The sequence below is a fragment of the Lissotriton helveticus genome, chromosome 9 (assembly GCF_964261635.1).
Source record: "Lissotriton helveticus chromosome 9, aLisHel1.1, whole genome shotgun sequence".
Taxonomy (NCBI): domain Eukaryota; kingdom Metazoa; phylum Chordata; class Amphibia; order Caudata; family Salamandridae; genus Lissotriton; species Lissotriton helveticus.
The window spans coordinates 298,558,430-298,571,818 of record NC_136070.1 but is presented as its reverse complement, the minus strand read 5'-3'; positions in this window follow the sequence as shown (position 1 = coordinate 298,571,818).

Genomic DNA, 13,389 nt, shown 5'->3' with positions numbered 1-13,389 from the left:
CACAACCTGTAAATAAAGATACTCATCGTGATCTAGTAACGTCAGATCGTACCAGGTTTTCAGTTGATCATTGATAATTTTGATTAGAGATAGCATGGGATTAGCAGATAATTTTTCATAGTATTTGTTGTTACTCAATTGTGAGTAAACTTCATTATTATAATCAACAGTATCAAGAATAACAACATTCCCACCTTTGTCTGCTTTTCGTATTGTAATAGATGGGTTACCCATAAGTTCTTTAAGTGCAAGCCTTTCTCCTGGTAACAAATTATCATTATACCTCTTATTTTTCTCTCGACATTTAGCATCAATAATCTTGTCAATATCAAAATTGACTGCTCTATAAAATGCCTCGATAGTACTACCGGATGAGATTGTAGGTGTCCATTTTGATCTTTCTTTCAACCCACTACCTTCCGTTTGAAATCTGTCTATCTCAAGGTCATCTAATAGCATGTACAAAGTCACTGGGTCATCTTCCTTTTCAGTAAGGGACAGTAATAATTGAGTCTCTTTAAGTTCTTGGATTGTAATGCTACTCAAAGGTTTTAATTTCTCATGTTTACTTTTCTCTGGTACATTTGCAAAATACTTTTTCAGTTTAAGTCTCCTAACAAATTTAAACAAATCAATCTTAGTTAGGTACCAATCAACTTCAGTCATAGGACAAAAACCCATCCCTTTAGTAAGTAAGCTGTTCATATCATCAGATAATACAATTGAAGACAAGTTCACAATTTCAATATCCTCACAGTCATCAACATCTTTTTCAATTATGGTTTCCAAGATCTCGTTCGCATCCCTACCCTTCCTCCTTGACCTCCTCCCGCCTCTGCCACCTCCCCTGGTTTTTGTACATTTAGTACCCGATTCCTTTCTGAATCCCTGTTTCCCCGACGTAATCTGTGCACCTCTACTAAAAAATTATTCTCAGGTGTGGGGAGGGTAGCGGAATCAGGAATGTCATCAGTATCACTGCTGGAGATATTACTAGAGCCAGGATCACTATCGCTGGCCGATGGGGTGCCACTCTTCTGTTTACCTGCAGGTGTTTTAACCATCAAATAGTCATATTTCCTAGCGAAGGTATAGACACGACCAGAGCGATAATCTCGTTCGTCGCGTTTAATTTTTCTAGCCTTCCTTTGTTTGATGTCATTCTGTAAATCTGTAAGTTTTTCATCTAAAACAGTATAGTTTTTAATAGTAGCCTCTGGTAGGTTCATCTCCTTAATTTCATCCTCGACCTTTTGAATCTCAATTAACAGTTTAGCTATTTTCCTTTCCGCATTTTCAATCAGAATGTTAATGAGATTTCTAGAACTAGCATTAAGTTCTTTCTCCCAAGTTAAATAAAGGTCAGGCTCTAAGTCCTCATAGGTAGGTATGATTTGGGATCTTAGTCCACGGGGATTCCTATTAAGTTTTAAATACTGTCTTAGAGTCGCAGCATCCCACCATTTATTAAGTTCTGTGCGTTTAAGGGATTCTAGCTTCACAAACTTGGCTCTGAGGCCTTCCTTCATAGTCTCTTTAGCTGGTCCCACGGCGGCTCCTATTGTTCCACCCGCCACTAAGTTATCAAAAAGTAATTCAGCTTCTTTGTCTCTATTCATGTTCACTTATGCGGCTGCTCCTAAACCACAATACAATAATAATAACAATGGTAACGGTTATACAGGAGCGCACAGCGTGTATAAGAATGTACATATGAAATTGATCAATAAACCACTTGGTGCTCAAGGCGGAGTAGAGCAGGTTACCACTACTCAAAAAATAAGCCAAGGCTAGAAGCAATTCAAGATTCCACCAAGCACTCAAATTGTAAGATTTCAATAAATCTGAATCAAAAAGTGTCTCTGAATGATCAGGTAGTGTAATTTTCTTTTCTTTATTCCAAATTTTCAGCGTAGCTTTTGAGGCACAGCCAACACGTGTTTGGTCTTGTCAGTCACAGACAAACAGACTTCTTCAGGGCTGTAAACAAGTACATTAACCAATATTCAAATATCATCACTGAATAAACAATATCATAATTCCACCACATTTCACCGAGTAATGTGAAGAGTGAAGCGAAAAGAGCCCTATACCAAGAAAAGAGCTGGAATCACCTCAGATGTATCAAAGGACCAAAGGATAATGCCAAAGTAAATAGTTCTAAAATAAATATAAATCAGCTAGTAACACATACCATCAACGAAGGTTCAAAATTATTCAATTCTCCTCATTGAATTCAATAAGCTAACCGCTGTAAAGTATTCTAGAATACACAGGAGAAGCAAAACAAAGCCCCGGTCACAGATATGCACTTCCAAAATAACAAGGACAAGTATAAAAGTATTAATCAGTGACTTACCATATAGGTGTATGATAAGTCATGTAGCACGAATAGTAATCTTAAGTAACAAGGTCCATAATATCCAAGTGATGTAAAAGTAATAAGGCAGTAGATTCCGTAAATTCAAAATAGTAAAGTGGTTGATAATGCTGTATCAAGAGCTAAAAAACTCAAAAGATCTAAAACCTTGGATAAAAAACTCTGTGAGAAGAGGGATGAAAGGATTCGCCTAATAACTAACTTTAGCAGTGATAGTGCCAAACTATATGGTATACTCAATAGGCATTGGCACCTTTTGAGTATGGATAAGGATCTTGAGTCCTATATTGGAAATAGACCTGGATTGACCTTTAGGAAGGGACGCACTTTGTCTAACTTTATCAGTCCTAGTTACCCAGTAAAGAAAATTGAACCTGATTGGCTTACTGAAAGAACAATAGGTTTCCACAAATGTGGTAAATGCAGTTCCTGTAGATGGGCGAAAACTAAAGTGAAAACTTTTAACTATAATGATACTGGTGACCATTCAATAAATATGTTTATTAACTGCGATACCACATTTGTGGTTTACGTTATAGTGTGTTCCTGCCAACAAATTTATGTAGGCAGCACCATTAGGAAACTAAAAGAAAGAATGGTGGAACTTTTCAGAGCGTTAAAAACAGGTGATACCCGCTATCCTATTGCTTCCCACATTGTTAGACACTACAATGAGAAAGAGAAACATAAGTTCAGCTACCATGGTATTGATCATATCAAAAGAAACCCAAGAGGTGGGAATAGACAGTTACAAATGAGACGTAGAGAGGTACTTTGGCTTATGAAACTTAAAGCGGTTGAACTGGGATTGAACATTGATCATGAGATGGAATACTATCTAGGAAATGATTGAAACTGTTATCAATGAATTATTATCTATATGATCACATCATTATGTGGCAGCTTCCATACTGTATTTCCAGAGCAACTGATTGCTGTTAGTCTAAACTGACTCCAATGAATGAAATTGTAATTATGAATGATATTATCAATGTGAGTACGTCGTTATGTGACAGTGTTCATATTGTTTATCTTTAGTTACTGACTGTTGTTACTTTAAATCGATTTCATGTGCACATTATAATTTTCTTGCCTTCCTATTTTTCTTCTTTTCTTCTTTTCCCCCTCTTTCCCCCCCCCCCTCTCTCTGATTTTCTGCTTACTTTTTCTCTATATTATTTGACATCCCCCGGGGGAGAGGTGCACTTTTGGATTATTGAGGACATCTTCATACTGTGATGTTTAGCTAGATTGATAAGATGTATATTACGCCTCTATTACTTGTCTTTGCGGCGTACGGATGTATTCTAGTCGCGTATTTATATATAAATATACTTATTATGGTATAGGGTTTTGGATCCTCTGCTATTACGTATTATGGACTGAGCGATTTATACTTGGTTTCATGTTATCCTAGGATGTTATTGATAATTCGTTATTACTACTCAAGAATTTGTTATCGTTGTTATGTCGATTTAAATATGGTACATTTCTTGTTGTTTATATGGGAAGCATTATATTTGGTCCATCTGGCTATACAAAAGAAGGTGCGCTCCTGATTAAGTTACTTAGCTTTAACTCGAATGTTACTGCTTACCATTCTAAGATGGCGGATGTTTACTGGTTACTCTCCTCTGCCGTGGTGTTTTACGCGACATGTTGCTACGCAAACAGGGCGCGCCCGGTGTTTACTCTAGTTTCCTCAATTGAATGTGATTTGAGGGACAATGTTCGCTCAGTGCGTTATTCACGATATAAAGAATCATATATATACATTTAGTGACCTTGATGTATGCTTTTATTGAGCATATTACTGTACAATACTCTGCGCTCTGTATTAAGAAGTAATTTTTAGCCGTTCTAAGATGGCGTCCACGGGGCTAAACTATAAATTGCCATTGCAAGATGGCGTCCGTGTAGCACGCGGAGCTTTATACGAACACTCTGAGCAGATATGCGGTGAGTTTGCTCTTGTTGTAGGTGTTAGCATTGATTTAAATGGCAATGTAGCGTTGGAAAATGATACTAAGGGTCCTATTATTTATTATTCCAGATATTGGAATTACTTACGGATTACTTGCGAATTGGATGACTTTGAGTGTTCGGACTCGGGTAAGATTACGCTTTCAGAAGGCTAGTGAGACTTTAAACCCTGACATGTATTTGGCTGTTACATGATATTTATCTGATTACAGAGTGGAGTTTGTTATTACTATTTTGAATTTACGGAATCTACTGCCTTATTACTTTTACATCACTTGGATATTATGGACCTTGTTACTTAAGATTACTATTCGTGCTACATGACTTATCATACACCTATATGGTAAGTCACTGATTAATACTTTTATACTTGTCCTTGTTATTTTGGAAGTGCATATCTGTGACCGGGGCTTTGTTTTGCTTCTCCTGTGTATTCTAGAATACTTTACAGCGGTTAGCTTATTGAATTCAATGAGGAGAATTGAATAATTTTGAACCTTCGTTGATGGTATGTGTTACTAGCTGATTTATATTTATTTTAGAACTATTTACTTTGGCATTATCCTTTGGTCCTTTGATACATCTGAGGTGATTCCAGCTCTTTTCTTGGTATAGGGCTCTTTTCGCTTCACTCTTCACATTACTCGGTGAAATGTGGTGGAATTATGATATTGTTTATTCAGTGATGATATTTGAATATTGGTTAATGTACTTGTTTACAGCCCTGAAGAAGTCTGTTTGTCTGTGACTGACAAGACGAAACACGTGTTGGCTGTGCCTCAAAAGCTACGCTGAAAATTTGGAATAAAGAAAAGAAAATTACACTACCTGATCATTCAGAGACACTTTTTGATTCAGATTTATTGAAATCTTACAATTTGAGTGCTTGGTGGAATCTTGAATTGCTTCTAGCCTTGGCTTATTTTTTGAGTAGTGGTAACCTGCTCTACTCCGCCTTGAGCACCAAGTGGTTTATTGATCAATTTCATATGTACATTCTTATACACGCTGTGCGCTCCTGTATAACCGTTACCATTGTTATTATTATTGTATTGTGGTTTAGGAGCAGCCGCATAAGTGAACATGAATAGAGACAAAGAAGCTGAATTACTTTTTGATAACTTAGTGGCGGGTGGAACAATAGGAGCCGCCGTGGGACCAGCTAAAGAGACTAAGAAGGAAGGCCTCAGAGCCAAGTTTGTGAAGCTAGAATCCCTTAAACGCACAGAACTTAATAAATGGTGGGATGCTGCGACTCTAAGACAGTATTTAAAACTTAATATGATTCCCCGTGGACTAAGATTCCAAATCATACCTACCTATGAGGACTTAGAGCCTGACCTTTATTTAACTTGGGAGAAAGAACTTAATGCTAGTTCTAGAAATCTCATTAACATTCTGATTGAAAATGCGGAAAGGAAAATAGCTAAACTGTTAATTGAGATTCAAAAGGTCGAGGATGAAATTAAGGAGATGAACCTACCAGAGGCTACTATTAAAAACTATACTGTTTTAGATGAAAAACTTACAGATTTACAGAATGACATCAAACAAAGGAAGGCTAGAAAAATTAAACGCGACGAACGAGATTATCGCTCTGGTCGTGTCTATACCTTCGCTATGAAATATGACTATTTGATGGTTAAAACACCTGCAGGTAAACAGAAGAGTGGCACCCCATCGGCCAGCGATAGTGATCCTGGCTCTAGTAATATCTCCAGCAGTGATACTGATGACATTCCTGATTCCGCTACCCTCCCCACACCTGAGAATAATTTTTTAGTAGAGGTGCACAGATTACGTCGGGGAAACAGGGATTCAGAAAGGAATCGGGTACTAAATGTACAAAAACCAGGAGAGGTGGCAGAGGAGGGAGGAGGTCAAGGAGGAAGGGTAGGGATGCGAACGAGATCTTGGAAACCATAATTGAAAAAGATGTTGATGACTGTGAGGATATTGAAATTGTGAACTTGTCTTCAATTGTATTATCTGATGATATGAACAGCTTACTTAGTAAAGGGATGGGTTTTTGTCCTATGACTGAAGTTGATTGGTACCTAACTAAGATTGATTTGTTTAAATTTGTTAGGAGACTTAAACTGAAAAAGTATTTTGCAAATGTACCAGAGAAAAGTAAACATGAGAAATTAAAACCTTTGAGTAGCATTACAATCCAAGAACTTAAAGAGACTCAATTATTACTGTCCCTTACTGAAAAGGAAGATGACCCAGTGACTTTGTACATGCTATTAGATGACCTTGAGATAGACAGATTTCAAACGGAAGGTAGTGGGTTGAAAGAAAGATCAAAATGGACACCTACAATCTCATCCGGTAGTACTATCGAGGCATTTTATAGAGCAGTCAATTTTGATATTGACAAGATTATTGATGCTAAATGTCGAGAGAAAAATAAGAGGTATAATGATAATTTGTTACCAGGAGAAAGGCTTGCACTTAAAGAACTTATGGGTAACCCATCTATTACAATACGAAAAGCAGACAAAGGTGGGAATTTTGTTATTCTTGATACTGTTGATTATAATAATGAAGTTTACTCACAATTGAGTAACAACAAATACTATGAAAAATTATCTGCTAATCCCATGCTATCTCTAATCAAAATTATCAATGATCAACTGAAAACCTGGTACGATCTGACGTTACTAGATCACGATGAGTATCTTTATTTACAGGTTGTGTGACACCAAAAGCACCGTGCATGTACACACTGCCAAAAATTCATAAGTCCAGGGTCAAACCGCCAGGAAGACCCATTATTTCGGGTATTGGGGGGCCCACAGAACGCTTATCCCAATATGTTGATACTTATCTGCAGTTGTATGTGAAGAATTTACCGTCATTTATTGAAGATTCTAAACATGTGTTGAATTTAATGAATGATGTAGCTTGGGATGACAGAATGATATTGGTCACATTAGATGTGGTATCACTTTATACCAATATAGATCACGAACTTGGTATCAGTGCTATTGATTTCTTTCTCAGTAACAGGCCAGCGGAATTTTTTGATCATAATCAGATGATACTAATGATGACAAGAATGCTGTTGCAAAATAATGTATTTCTCTTTGATAGTAAATGGTACAGACAACGTCTTGGTACTGCGATGGGTTCCAGATTTGCTCCGTCCTTCGCGAACCTCTTTATGGGGTGGTTCGAGGCGGAGAAAATCTGGGGCCCATCCGGCAAAAAATGGATACAATACATTTACTATTGGGGGCGGTACATAGACGATTGCCTTTTAATTTGGACTGGATCAGTGGATGATCTTAAAGGCTTTTTTGATTATCTGAATGATAATTTACTTAATCTTGAGTTTACTACTCACTATGAAACTAATAGCATCACATTTCTGGACATTGAATTATACATTCAAGAGGGCAAGATTTGCAGCCGAATGTATCGAAAACCTACCAGCTGCAATGCTGTTCTACATGCCCGAAGCTGTCACCCAGCTAGCCAAAAAAATGCTATTCCCTATGGAGAAATGGTGAGGGCAAGGCGTAATTGCTCAATGGATAATGAATTTGATAAGAACCTCACTGATCTATCACGGAGATTTCTCAAAAGAGGTTATCCAAATAAAGTGGTTGATAATGCTGTATCAAGAGCTAAAAAACTCAAAAGATCTAAAACCTTGGATAAAAAACTCTGTGAGAAGAGGGATGAAAGGATTCGCCTAATAACTAACTTTAGCAGTGATAGTGCCAAACTATATGGTATACTCAATAGGCATTGGCACCTTTTGAGTATGGATAAGGATCTTGAGTCCTATATTGGAAATGGACCTGGATTGACCTTTAGGAAGGGACGCACTTTGTCTAACTTTATCAGTCCTAGTTACCCAGTAAAGAAAATTGAACCTGATTGGCTTACTGAAAGAACAATAGGTTTCCACAAATGTGGTAAATGCAGTTCCTGTAGATGGGCGAAAACTAAAGTGAAAACTTTTAACTGTAATGATACTGGTGACCATTCAATAAATATGTTTATTAACTGCGATACCACATTTGTGGTTTACGTTATAGTGTGTTCCTGCCAACAAATTTATGTAGGCAGCACCATTAGGAAACTAAAAGAAAGAATGGTGGAACTTTTCAGAGCGTTAAAAACAGGTGATACCCGCTATCCTATTGCTTCCCACATTGTTAGACGCTACAATGAGAAAGAGAAACATAAGTTCAGCTACCATGGTATTGATCATATCAAAAGAAACCCAAGAGGTGGGAATAGACAGTTACAACTGAGACGTAGAGAGGTACTTTGGCTTATGAAACTTAAAGCGGTTGAACTGGGATTGAACATTGATCATGAGATGGAATACTATCTAGGAAATGATTGAAACTGTTATCAATGAATTATTATCTATATGATTACATCATTATGTGGCAGCTTCCATACTGTATTTCCAGAGCAACTGATTGCTGTTAGTCTAAACTGACTCTAATGAATGAAATTGTAATTATGAATGATATTATCAATGTGAGTACGTCGTTATGTGACAGTGTTCATATTGTTTATCTTTAGTTACTGACTGTTGTTACTTTAAATCGATTTCATGTGCACATTATAATTTTCTTGCCTTCCTATTTTTCTTCTTTTCTTCTTTTCCCCCTCTTTTCCCCCCCCCTCTCTCTGATTTTCTGCTTACTTTTTCTCTATATTATTTGACATCCCCCGGGGGAGAGGTGCACTTTTGGATTATTGAGGACATCTTCATACTGTGATGTTTAGCTAGATTGATAAGATGTATATTACGCCTCTATTACTTGTCTTTGCGGCGTACGGATGTATTCTAGTCGCGTATTTATATATAAATATACTTATTATGGTATAGGGTTTTGGATCCTCTGCTATTACGTATTATGGACTGAGCGATTTATACTTGGTTTCATGTTATCCTAGGATGTTATTGATAATTCGTTATTACTACTCAAGAATTTGTTATCGTTGTTATGTCGATTTAAATATGGTACATTTCTTGTTGTTTATATGGGAAGCATTATATTTGGTCCATCTGGCTATACAAAAGAAGGTGCGCTCCTGATTAAGTTACTTAGCTTTAACTCGAATGTTACTGCTTACCATTCTAAGATGGCGGATGTTTACTGGTTACTCTCCTCTGCCGTGGTGTTTTACGCGACATGTTGCTACGCAAACAGGGCGCGCCCGGTGTTTACTCTAGTTTCCTCAATTGAATGTGATTTGAGGGACAATGTTCGCTCAGTGCGTTATTCACGATATAAAGAATCATATATATACATTTAGTGACCTTGATGTATGCTTTTATTGAGCATATTACTGTACAATACTCTGCGCTCTGTATTAAGAAGTAATTTTTAGCCGTTCTAAGATGGCGTCCACGGGGCTAAACTATAAATTGCCATTGCAAGATGGCGCCCGTGTAGCACGCGGAGCTTTATACGAACACTCTGAGCAGATATGCGGTGAGTTTGCTCTTGTTGTAGGTGTTAGCATTGATTTAAATGGCAATGTAGCGTTGGAAAATGATACTAAGGGTCCTATTATTTATTATTCCAGATATTGGAATTACTTACGGATTACTTGCGAATTGGATGACTTTGAGTGTTCGGACTCGGGTAAGATTACGCTTTCAGAAGGCTAGTGAGACTTTAAACCCTGACATGTATTTGGCTGTTACATGATATTTATCTGATTACAGAGTGGAGTTTGTTATTACTATTTTGAATTTACGGAATCTACTGCCTTATTACTTTTACATCACTTGGATATTATGGACCTTGTTACTTAAGATTACTATTCGTGCTACATGACTTATCATACACCTATATGGTAAGTCACTGATTAATACTTTTATACTTGTCCTTGTTATTTTGGAAGTGCATATCTGTGACCGGGGCTTTGTTTTGCTTCTCCTGTGTATTCTAGAATACTTTACAGCGGTTAGCTTATTGAATTCAATGAGGAGAATTGAATAATTTTGAACCTTCGTTGATGGTATGTGTTACTAGCTGATTTATATTTATTTTAGAACTATTTACTTTGGCATTATCCTTTGGTCCTTTGATACATCTGAGGTGATTCCAGCTCTTTTCTTGGTATAGGGCTCTTTTCGCTTCACTCTTCACATTACTCGGTGAAATGTGGTGGAATTATGATATTGTTTATTCAGTGATGATATTTGAATATTGGTTAATGTACTTGTTTACAGCCCTGAAGAAGTCTGTTTGTCTGTGACTGACAAGACGAAACACGTGTTGGCTGTGCCTCAAAAGCTACGCTGAAAATTTGGAATAAAGAAAAGAAAATTACACTACCTGATCATTCAGAGACACTTTTTGATTCAGATTTATTGAAATCTTACAATTTGAGTGCTTGGTGGAATCTTGAATTAATAAAAAAGGTGCCTGGTGAATTCACTCAAATTGTGTATCATGTATTTAGCGAGAAAAAGTTTAGGTTCCAAATTGTATATGTATATGTTGTGAGCAAGTTGAACTACTCCCTTCTGTTAACAACACTTGTCCCCTATTCATGCCGTTAGCATTATCACAATGCCACCCCCTGTCTCCTGCCTATGTCATGTTGATAGAATATAAACATTTCAAAATGCATCATTAGCTTGAAAACACTGGCTCCAAAAAATTCCTGTAAATAAGAATATCAGGAATTATTAATAATGCTCACGCGTGGAAGGAGGTATTTAACAGAGAACATTGGAACAGAAGCGACGGGCTAGCGCTCGACTTTATTTCTGGTGAGCACTAGGAAGGCTCACACGTGTAATGAATATTAATGATGACCATGATGATGATATAGAGCTTATTAAGTGCTCAAATGCCGAGGTGTCTTGGCGCTGGTGTGTGTAAGCAAAGAGCTAAGTCTGCTCGGTGTAAACAGCTGAGTTTTCAGAGCTTTCCTGAAGAGTAATAGGTTAGATTGAAGTCTCAGAGTCACTGGCACTTTGTCCCAGAGCTTTGCTGCACAACTGGACAAAGTCCTACTACCCCATCTTGCTTGTCGAGTCTTGGGGGTGTAAATCAGGCCGTGACTGGCTGATCGGATGTTTCGGGATGGAGTGTAAAGCGTGAACATTTCCTGAATGTCCCCTGAGCCCCCTTCATAACGTGCCTAGTGCACCAGGCAGAGAGCCTTAAATTCCACTCGCTGCTGTATAGGGACCCTTATAACCTGCGACGTAGGATGGCCCTTGGGAAGTTTCAGGAGTAATTGTGCTGCGGCATTTTGTAAAGATTGCCGTTTTTTATCTGGACTTTGTCGATACCCAAGAACAGCGCGTTGCAATAGTCCAATTTGGACAGAAAGAGGGTCACCATTACCGTCTTCTGTCATTTGTGAGGAATAAAAGGAAAGATCTTACGTAAGGTCTTAGAAAGAAACTGGCAGACATTAGACTATAGACCTGTGCTGAGAAGTTAAGCTTGTCATCAAAGATGACTCCAAGATTCCTGACCTTTGAGACAGGGCGGGGACATTCACCCGCATGTGACGGCCACCAGAAGTTGTTCCACACGGATTTCCCATTACCGAACTGTATCACTTCAGTGTTTTCTGTGTTGATCAAGAAGGCTCATCCAATTCATGAATCCATTAGACAGGTGTAAAAGCTAGCAGCTGTGGGCTCAGGCTTGTCCGACTTAGATATTGTGAGTCGTCAGCATAAGAGACAAATGTGAAACCATAGTTCCTGACGAGTCTAGCAAGCAGCATCACATAATCAATCAATCAATCAATCAGAATACTTGTACAGCACACTACTTATCCGTGAGGGTCTCAAGGCGCTGAGGGAGGGGGTGCTGCTACTGCTGGAAGAGCCAGGTCTTGGGGAGTCTTCTGAAGGCGAGCAGGTCTTGGGTTTGACGTAAGTGGGTAGGGAGGGTGTTCCAGGTCTTGGCGGCGAGGTAGGAGAAGGATCTTCCGCCGGAGGTTGTTCGTTGCATGCGGGGGACATTGGCGAGGGCGAGGCTGGTGGAGCGGAGCTGGTGGGTTGGGGTGTAGAAGTTGAGTCTGCGGTTCAGGTAGGCTGGTCCGGCGTTGTGGAGTGCTTTGTGAGCGTGGGTGAGGAGCTTGAAGGTGATCCTCTTGTCGACAGGGAGCCAGTGAAGGTCTCTCAGGTGGGGGGTGATGTGGCTGCAGTGGGGGACGTTGACGATCAGTCCGGTGGAGGCGTTTTGGATGCGTTGTAGTCGTCGTAGGTGATTGGCTGGGATTCCTGCGTAGAGTGCGTTGCCGTAGTCCAGTCAGCTGCTGACGAGGGCCTGTGTCACCGTTCTTTTTGTTTCAGTCGGGATCCACTTGTAGATCCTGCGGAGCATGCGGAGGGTGTTGTAGCAGGAGGAGGAGACGGCGCTGACCTGTTTAGACATAGAGAGGGAGGAGTCAAGGATGAATCCTAGGTTGCGTGCATTGCAGCAGTAATTCCGTTCTCCTACAGAACTGTGCATAGAGATTTGGAACCTCAGTGAATTAGGGTGGCCCAAAACTCACCTTAGTACCCAAAATCCCCTTACCGAGCTAGCTACAGTGTCTCATTGGTCATAACAAACTCCCAATGTTTAGACAGACCAGAACATGAACTTAAAACACTCTTTCGCTATACAATCCTTTCAAACCAGAACGTGGAGTAAAAGAGGACACGTGCATATTTGAAATATTTATTTTCTAATGCAGGGTTCTCAAACGCAGTATCTTATATAATACAAGCAAACATATTATAAGAAACAAAGTTATCAGCATAGTTACTAGTCCATAGAAAGCGAAAGGTGACAGCATGCTAAAGTGCTGAAATGAATAGGAGTTAGCAACACCTAATTCTCACCCTCCCTAACTAGCATAGGATATTATATCTATGAAGGTCTCTTTGGGTTTTAGCAGGGCGGGCCCATACCTCAAGATCTCAGTGTCAGAGGATCACATCATCTTCCACCAGCTCTCTGCATGCGAAGCACCATCAAGTGTGTATCGTGTGCTCTCAGCAAAGCAATATAAAACGCGCGTAA